Source organism: Coenobita brevimanus, chromosome 102 (assembly GCF_032717465.1).
Source record: "Coenobita brevimanus isolate Jiangsu-jjx chromosome 102, ASM3271746v2, whole genome shotgun sequence".
In the NCBI taxonomy this organism is placed as follows: Eukaryota; Metazoa; Arthropoda; class Malacostraca; order Decapoda; family Coenobitidae; genus Coenobita; species Coenobita brevimanus.
In genome coordinates this window covers 566,348-576,347 of record NC_137055.1, presented here as the reverse complement: position 1 = coordinate 576,347, position 10,000 = coordinate 566,348, and the positions used below count along the sequence as shown (strand labels likewise).

Here is a 10,000-nt window from a genome sequence, read left to right as displayed (position 1 = left end):
CACACACACACCTCGTTACCGCTTTTCCTTTCCTCTCCCCTTCCCTCCACCCTCCTCTTATTCCCCCTCCCACTCCCCTTCCCCTATGCCCTCCCCTCACCCCCCCTCTCTTCATCCTCCCTCTCTCTCTCTCTCTCCTTCCCTCTTTTACCCCCCCTCCCCTCTGTCTCATCACTTTCCCCTCTTCCATTCCCCTCCCTTTCAGTCTCTACCTTCTATCACTCCCCTTTCCCCTCACCTCCATTCTCCTCCTCTCACTGCCTCACTCATTTCCTCTCCTTCCCCTCTCTCTTTCCTATCTTTCTCCTCCCCTCCCCTCCCCTCCCCTCCCCTCTTTCTACAGTGTCACTTCCGGTTGGACATGACCCTCACCTCGCCACGTGACCTGTGTGTGTGTGTGTGTGTGTGTGTGTGTGTGTGTGTGTGTGTGTGTGTGTGTGTGTGTGTGTGAAGTATTGGCGGATAATTTTTGAGAGAGAGAGAGAGAGAGAGAGAGAGAGAGAGAGAGAGAGAGAGAGAGAGAGAGAGAGAGAGAATGAAGACGAAAGAAATACAGTAGAAAAAAAAGAGAAAAAATGGAAATGGGGGAAGGGGAGGGGAGGGGAGGGGAGGGGAGGAGAGGGGAGGGGAGGGGACGGGAGGCGAGGGGAGGGGAGGGGAGGGGAGGGGAGGGGAGGGGAGGAAAGGGGAGGGGAGGGGAGGGGAGGGGAGGGGAGGGGAGGGGAGGGGAGGGTAGGGGAGGGGAGGGGAGGGGAGGGGAGGAGAGGGGAGGGGAGGGGAGGGGAGGGGAGGGGAGGAGAGGGGAGGGAGGGGAGGAGAGGGGAGGGGAGGGGAGGGGAGGGGAGGGGAGGAGAGGGAAGGGGAGGAAAGGCGAGGGGAGGGGAGGGGGGAGGGGGAAGAGGAAGTGTGACCAGAAGGAAACAGTGTGCGGAAAAGAGGGGGGGAGGGATGAGGAGGGGGGAGGATGAGGAGAAGGGGAGGATGAGGAGGGGGGATAAGGAGGAGGGGAGGATGGTCAAAGATGGTGGGGTGGAAGGATGGGGAGGGGAGGGGGGGGAGGCATGGAAGAGAGGAGAAGGAGAGGGGGAAGGGGAGAGGGGAGGGGGAGGGGAAAGTGTAACAAGAGGGAAGCACTCAGGTGAAGAGGAGGTGAAAGGAAATAAAGAAGAGGGTAAGTAAAGAGGAGGGAGAGGGGGAGAAGAGAAGAGGGGAAAAGAGGCTGAGAGGAAGGAAGAAGAAGAGGGGAAGATGTGAGGATAGAAGTGGAGGAGGGAAGAGAGGAAGAGGGGGAAGATAGGAGGAGGAAGAAGGTGGGGGTGGGGAATGGGGGAAGGGGGAGGATTTGAGAGAGAGAGAGAGAGAGAGAGAGAGAGAGAGAGAGAGAGAGAGAGAGTAAAGGAGAGAAAGGAATACCACAGGAAATAGCCACCTAATGACCGAAGGGAGTTTGAAGGACACAAAGGAAGGAGGAAAGATGGAGAGAAAACATGGAGGGAGGGAATACAAAGGAGTACAAAGGAGTACAAAGGAAAGCAAACAGCAACAGATCTTATGGTCCTTTCAAGGCTGTTTATTACGGAGTAGACTATGACTACAAGATCTAACTCTACATGCTGAAGGATAAGGATAGTAAAGCAAGACTATGACTACAAGATCTAACTCTACATGCTGAAGGATAAGGATAGTAAAGCAAGACTATGACTACAAGATCTAACTCTACATGCTGAAGGATAAGGATAGTAAAGCAAGACTATGACTACAAGATCTAACTCTACATACTGAAGGATAAGGATAGTACAGCAAGACTATGACCACAAGATCTAACTCTACATACTGAAGGATAAGGATAGTACAGCAAGACTATGACTACAAGATCTAACTCTACATGCTGAAGGATAAGGATAGTAAAGCAAGACTATGACTACAAGATCTAACTCTACATACTGAAGGATAAGGATAGTACAGCAAGACTATGACCACAAGATCTAACTCTACATACTGAAGGATAAGGATAGTACAGCAAGACTATGACTACAAGATCTAACTCTACATGCTGAAGGATAAGGATAGTAAAACAAGACTATGACTACAAGATCTAACTCTACATGCTGAAGGATAAGGATAGTAAAGCAAGACTATGACTACAAGATCTAACTCTACATGCTGAAGGATAAGGATAGTAAAGCAAGACTATGACTACGAGATCTAACTCTACATGCTGAAGGATAAGGATAGTACAGCACGACTATGACTACAAGATCTAACTCTACATGCTGAAGGATAAGGATAGTAAAGCAAGACTATGACTACAAGATCTAACTCTACATGCTGAAGGATAAGGATAGTACAGCAAGACTATGACCACAAGATCTAACTCTACATACTGAAGGATAAGGATAGTACAGCAAGACTATGACTACAAGATCTAACTCTACATGCTGAAGGATAAGGATAGTAAAACAAGAAGGCTCCCCCCGCCTCCAAACCCTCCAGCCAAAACTGGCAAGAAAAAGTGAGAAAAACCACCACGCAGCATGGAAAAACTGACATGGAAATTTCATAGGAAAGACTGAAAAGGAAAACTACATTCTATAATACATTATCTATAAGCTACCAGTATGAATAACCTGAAAGAGAAAGTAGTAAAGTACAATGAATAACTGAATAAATAAATAACTAATGCATGTCGCTGTACGGGTACGTTTAGTTGACGGGGCGTCTGTGGACACAGTGTGGAAATTGCACAGTGCACAGTGTGGATATTCAGGGGTGGTGCGGTAGCCTAGCCTGGCGCTATTAAGGTAGGTAGCAGTCAATCAAGCCCCAGCTCCGTTCATTCCACTAAGACTAGGAACTTTCCCCTGTGGGATAAGTACACAAGTCACCTCCTGAAGCAGTGACCCCTGGTACATTAAAAAAATCCCGATGGTGGCCACGTAACTAACAGGGACCCTCAGTGATCCACAGCCCATCACAGGTCGAAAGTATGAGTAGTGACCGTTAACTCAGGGCTGTCTGTGCAGATCCTAGTCTGTGCTTATATTACTTTATTTGCATTGAATAAACTGATAAATATATAATGAGGTGACGCGACGCTATGTACGGGTATGTTAGGTTTACAGCGTCTTGTAGGCAGGAGGGGACCTAACTTATGAGTAGCTGGTTAATGTAAGTTATTCGCACAGTCAAGGAGGGGAGAGAAGAAGGAGGGAGGGAGGGAGAGTGGCGTTCCGGCACTGTTTGCTCGTGAAAGTGATTAGTGAAGATTAACCACCGGTGTGTGTGAGAGACAGAGAGAGAGAGAGAGAGAGAGAGAGAGAGAGAGAGAGAGAGAGAGTCAGGATAGGTTAGGTCGCAGGGTCATGTTAGGTCGTAGGTCATGTCATGTCATGTCAGGTCAAGTTAGGTCAGGTTAGGCTAGGTCAGGTCAGGGTAGATTAGGTCAGGTTAGGTCAGGTCAATTACGCCTTTCCTTGATTTGGTCTTTTTTGGTCATGGAAGAGAAATAAAGGGAAGGGAAGGTATGGGGTTGTTTGGAGGGGAATATAATGGGGTAAGGAGGGGAAAAAGAGGGGGAAAATTGGGGAGGAGAAGACCAGTGGGTATGTGGGGAGGGAGGGAGGGGAGGGAGGGAGGGAGGGAGGAGGAAGAGGAACAGTAGAGGGAGGGAGGGAGGGAGGGAGGGAATGGAAGGGAGAGGATGGGACGCAGAGAATGATCGACTGGCTAACACACACACACACACACAAACCCAGAACGTCACCTTTATCATCATGAACAACTTAAATAAATAAATAAATAAGCAGGTAAACTTTCTAATTTATTGCTCCAATATTGCCATCTCTCTATCTTGAATGCAGAGACTGAACGACGGATTGACGCTTCTATATGATGCTAGTCACGAAGAAGTGCTATGGAGGTAACTGAGTCGTAGTATGGGCTTATTCTCTCTCTCTCTCTCAGGCCTGCATTCTCTCCCTGTACACCCCTCTCTCCCTTTCCCTTCAGAGTCCTAACATTCCTTCTTCCCTCTCATATTACCCCAGCATTCCATTCCTTCCCCTTCCAGTCCAATATATTCCCATTTCCAAAACAAATATTTCTTTAAACTTTCTACCCACAGAGTCACATTCCCGTAACAAATTCTATCTATCTATCTATTGCCAGACGCCATAATCCCGTAAGAGGTGGCCATTTGACTTTGAGTTATTTGTTTTACGGGGAGGGGCACTAACCCTCCACCAACCCACTTGTTGACACGTAGGCAGCACGTATGGTTTGGTTATATGGTTACCACCCAGCGTTGTAAATGGTTTCTTGGCTTACAGGAAACCATTTGGCTTGTCACTCAATGTAAAGCCACCTGTAAAGGAAAGAAAAGCAATAAGAAGTGACAGGAAAGATGGGAGAAATAGGAAGAGAGGAGGGCAGGCACAGAAAAAGAATGATAAAGGCTAAGGAAGAAGTAGACAGCACTACATCAAGTGAGTGGATGATGGTGAGAAATAGGAAGAGAGGAGGGCAGGCACAGAAAAAGAATGATAAAGGCTAAGGAAGAAGTAGGCAGCACTACATCAAGTGAGTGGATGGTGGTCGCCACCACCTACCACTAACAAATTCTCTTCAGCTATTTATTCCGAATTTTACACCTCGGTACTGTTTTGTGTGGCTCGTTTTCTATGTCATTCTTGCTGGTTTATTTTCAAGGAAGGCTTTATTAAACTGATGGGGTTTGATAGAGCATTCGTTAAGTATGGAATGAGGGGAATTCTGGGTTTAATATAGTCATTCTGAACTGCGAGGATACATACTACTACTACTACTACTACTACTACAATAATAACAACAACAACAATAATAATAATAATAATAATAATAATAAATAACAAGTGCTCGTGGGTCCTTCGGGTCCCTCGCACTTGCTCCTGCGGAGGGTTCTCGCGCTGCTATGATGCATTCTATTATATAGCTGTGGGCAAAAATTCTACGGAGATCCTATGTCGAGCACCGGGAGCGGCTTTTTTGGGTCAAAATTTGATCACTAATTAAATATAGTAAAAGTTTTTCAATCGTGATGGGACCAATTTTGGTGCGATTTGAATGTGTAGTTTCGGCTGGCCAAAACACACACACACACACACACACACACACACACACACACACACACACACACACACACACACAGCTAGTGCTATAGTATATTAGATAATAATAATAATAATAATAAAATGACGATGATGATGATGACGATGATGATAATGACTATAATAATAATAATAATAATAATAATAATAATAATAATAATAACAATAATAATACTAAAGAGTAGTAGTGGCAGTAGTAGTAGTAATAGGAGTAACAAAACAACAGCAATAACAATAATAATAATAATAATAATAATAATAACAGCACTACTAATAATAATAACAACAATAATAATAATAATAATAATAACAATAATAACAATAATAATAATAATAATAATAATAATAAACTAACCACCCAAACACAGCAGATATTCACAACACTCTCCCTCCCTCAATATTTCACTTCACTTAGGACTTCTCTATAAATGTATTAAGAAGAAATATAAGTAATACTAAAATAAATAAAGTCTTCAAATGCCAGTAATAAAGGTAAATAATTGGTGACCGTAATAAAGAGGTAATGAGACACACACACACACACACACACACACACACACACACACACACACACACACACACACACACACACACACACACAATCAACATATGAAAGAGAAACACAACACACCTCGTATGTGTCATTTTCACAGTGCCTTAAATCGGTTTCACAGTGAAGCATGTCAACTGAAGCCCTCGGTACACTGGAAAGCCGGGATTACAAGGGTTTTCTTTGGTCACAGGAGTAAATATACAGCTAAAAACAAAATCTATTGAGTGTATCTACCACCTGCTGAAAGAATCTCCTCTCTATCTCACGCAGTTGAGAAGTTATTTGCCTCTGAAAACCATCGCGGTCGGGTCGGATCGGGTCGGGTCGCTCATTTCTCAGCTGAACGTATTGTAAACATCACTTCGCTACACTTGCTCGCTTCGCTCGCTGCGCTCGCTCGCTCGTAACCACCATCTTCTATGTCTCCGTTTGGTCACATCTGTGCTACTTTCTCCCAACTTACACATCATCACTTAACTTCAGCTTCATCATCTTATATCTATTCTACCTTCCTCCTAACCTACCCCTATCTACTACACTATCTTCTCTCTCTCTCTCTCTCTTTCTCTCACTGTATGTGTCGTAAGACCTTTTGAGGTAATGTAGAAAATCCTGCAAAAATTTCGTTCCTCCTCTTCACCTCCTGTACCCCATCATACCGTAACCCACAACACACTCCCTTCCCTTCCCACACCCCTACCCGCCCCTTCACCTTCCCACATCCCTTCCCTTCCCACACCCCTACCCGCCCCTTCACCTTCCCACATCCCTTCCCTTCCCACACCCCTACCCGCCCCTTCACCTTCCCACATCCCTTCCTTCCACCCCCTACCCCTTCACCTTCCCACATCCCTACCTCCTTCACCCACATCCCCCCTACCCTACCGCCCTTCACCTTCCCACATCCCTTCCCTTCCCACACCCCTACCCTCCCCTTCACCTTCCCAAATCCCTTCCCTTCCCACACCCCTACCCTCCCCTTCACCTTCCCACATCCCTTCCCTTCCCTTTCTTCACTCCTTTCCCTTTCCACAATTTTTCCCATTCCTTCACCCCACAGCTTTCCTACCCTTCCCACATCCCTACGCTTTCCCTTCCCACAACCGTATCCTTCTCTTTCCACAATTCTTTCCCTTCCCACACCTTAATCTTTCCCTCCCCCCCCCTCCCACCCTACGCTTCCCTTTCCCTTGTCACAACACTACCCTCCCCTCAACTTTCCTAGAACCCTACCTTTCCCCTCCCTTCCCACAACAACTCTACCCTCCCCTTCCCTTCCCACACTCCTACCCTTCCCTTCCCTTCTCACAACACTACCCTCCCTTCAACTCTCCCAGAACCCTCCCTTTCCCTTCCCACAACAACTCTACCCTCCCCTTCCCTCCCCTTAAACCCTTCCCTCTCCCTTCCACACGCCCCACATTCCCCCAGCCCTTCCGCCCCTCCCCACACCAAACAAGGTGAGGGGGGGACGCCTATGGTCATCCCCCAGGTATACTAATTAGAGGCGACTGGTTACCTGGCCATCCACCTCTGTCTCACCTGTACAGCATTTGAGGCTCCGCAGAATTTATCGCCAGACCCTCCATGTTAAAAAAAAAAGGGAATTTATATGCCCGATGAGGAATTTAAATGCCCAGTGTGGAATTTAAATGCCCAGTGAGGAATTTAAATGCCCAGCGAGGAATTTAAATGCCCAGTTTGTCTGTCAGGAAATGAGGACGTGTGGAAATTTGGGATTGGTAGGAATATGTGGACGTGAAGGAGATGGCGATTGGTAGGGACTGAGAACTGGTAGGGAGTTGGTACTGGGAAAAACTGGTAGGGATTGGGGACCGGCAGGCACTGGAAGGGGCGGTGTACTGGCATGGATTGGTAGGAACTGGGAACTGACATGAACTGGGGATTGATGAGGACTGGGTACTGGTAGGGATTGGCAGGAACTGGGGATTGACAAGGATTGGGTACTGGTAGGGACTGGTAGGAACTGGGAATTGACATGAACTGGGGATTGATGAGGACACGGGTACTGGTAGGGATTGGTAGGAACTGGGAACTGACATGAACTGGGGGCTGATGAGGATTGGGGGTTTGGTGGGGAAATGAGGACACGATGGCACTAAAGATTGTTAAGGAAATGAGTGCGTGAAATGACTGGAAATGAAACCCAGACGCCTCCCTGCCAGAGATACGCCTAATATTCACAAACTTAAGATCAATATACCTTGTCTTAAGTATGATTTTCCTTTCCTGGTGCTTCCTGGGAATACTATCTATCTATCTATTGCCAGACGCCTAAATCCCGTAAGGGGTGGCCACAGACAAATCGCCTCCATGTCGCCCTGTCCCCCGCCATTTCAAATAGTAGTTAAAATAGAGAATGACAGAATTATTATTACAAATGGATTAAATTGACTCAGTTACCCCTCTGATTACGTGAGGGGTGACTTACTGAAATCGGTCATTATTATCTGAAATAAATGATGTGTGTGTGTGTGTGTGTGTGTGTGTGTGTGTGTGTGTGTGTGTGTGTGTGTGTGTGTGTGTGTGTGTGTGTGTGTGTGTGTGTGTGTGTGTGTGTGTGTGTGTGTGTGTGTGTGCGCGCGCGCGCGCGCGCGCGAGAGAGAGAGAGAGAGAGAGAGAGAGAGAGAGAATATACTGCGTTTTAGCGAAGCCCAGATGGTCCCGCATCTATTTAGGACCCATATTCTCGTCACTTAAGGAGACTCCCTAACACCTCTTCCTAAGCGATTTAGTTTGCCTATACATTACTATCGTCTTTGGTGTTGCTTAAGTGATTCTAATATTGCCATATGCTTTAGTAAGACAAGATGATATTAACCAGCCATATCCAAAAACAAATCGCTAAGGAACAGGTGTTAGGGGCAGAGGGGCAATAGGAGCATTCACAAACTCCCAGTAGTTGCCAATCCTCGCCTGATAACTTAATACGATAAATAATAACGAATCAACTAAATTACTGTATTGTATTTCCTTTATCACTTGGTTCGTAAGTATAATTTTACGCACATATGACGAGGAGAGTGTATGTGAGTGAGGTGGATGGGGAGAGAGGGAAGGGGAGGCCAAGGATGAGATGGAGGGATGGAGTGGAGAGGTATATGAGAGAGGAGGGTGTGAGCTGGGAGCAGGGCAGTGAAATGGCGGGGGAGAGGGTGACATGGAGGTGATTTGCTTGTGGCCACCCCATATGGGATTAAGGCGTTTGTCAACAGATAAACAGATTGACATTTACTCAGTATAAGTTGAAGGGAACTGCTAAACTGAACCTTATATACCATCTAAACCACAGGACAAATATTCTTCGTATTTAACAAGCGATTATTTACATTCTAATTCCTGTCTTCTACTATAACGTCAATCAAAAAAAAAAAATCAAATACAGATGTCTATATATAATACTAACATGAAGTCGTTTGGCGGGAAAATATTTAAAGGAAAAAGATGAAGATCGTATGCACACCGGCGCGCCATGGTTTGTTGTCATCAGTCTGGAGATATCGGTGCTTGGAATTTCGGTCGGGAGCTTCGCCTATGCATGATTTTGGCTCCACAATTGATGGGGTTTTTTAATAACTAATGGTTTGTAAATTCTCATCAGTATTTGCCATTTGAAACATTAATCTGATAATTAAATGATACGCGTTTCGAATTCAGCACGCACCGAAACTTCTAATATGAATGCTAACAGACCACTTGTAGCTTTACGCATTCTAGTACCTTTTCTCCCAAATTATACTTACTAAATCATACATAGAAAACTAGTATAATGATCAATGTTCACAGGATTGAAGAATTTATGTGCTCTTCATCATTCAATATCGTGGGATGAATGAAAATGAATGATGGTGCGAGTAGGGAGTGGTTGACTGAGTTCTTAACTAAACTAACTGGCGACCCCTGGCAACTCCTGTGTTTGTGTATGCTATTTGCAACTAAAGACCTGTGCAAAATGAGCCTGATTTGCAAGAGGGATGTTAGTGGACCTCTCTCTCTCTCTCTCTCTCTACCTAGGTAAAGACGTAAGGGGTGCCAACATATCCCCTTGAGGCACACCATCTGCCTCACTCCTCTTCTTTGGACAGTGAGGGTCGGTTTATGAGGTCTGTAGCTGCTCTCTCTCTCTCTCTCTCTCTCTCTCTCTCTCTCTCACACACACACACACACACACACATACACACCGTCAACAGGAGAGAGCCCACTTCCACCCAGGGCAGTACCGGGTTGCAAATTTCAGAAGTGTGGTTGAGGTGGGGAGTTTTTCTTTTCCAGGAGAGACGAC

General features: G+C 45.9%; 1 protein-coding gene across 4 annotated transcripts in view; it reads right to left on the bottom strand.

The window, feature by feature from the left end:
- Positions 1–10,000, bottom strand: part of rols (zinc-RING finger and ankyrin repeat domain-containing protein rolling pebbles) — a 656,798-nt gene that overhangs the window by 342,790 nt on the left and 304,008 nt on the right. The gene's annotated exons all lie outside the window — the stretch shown is intronic.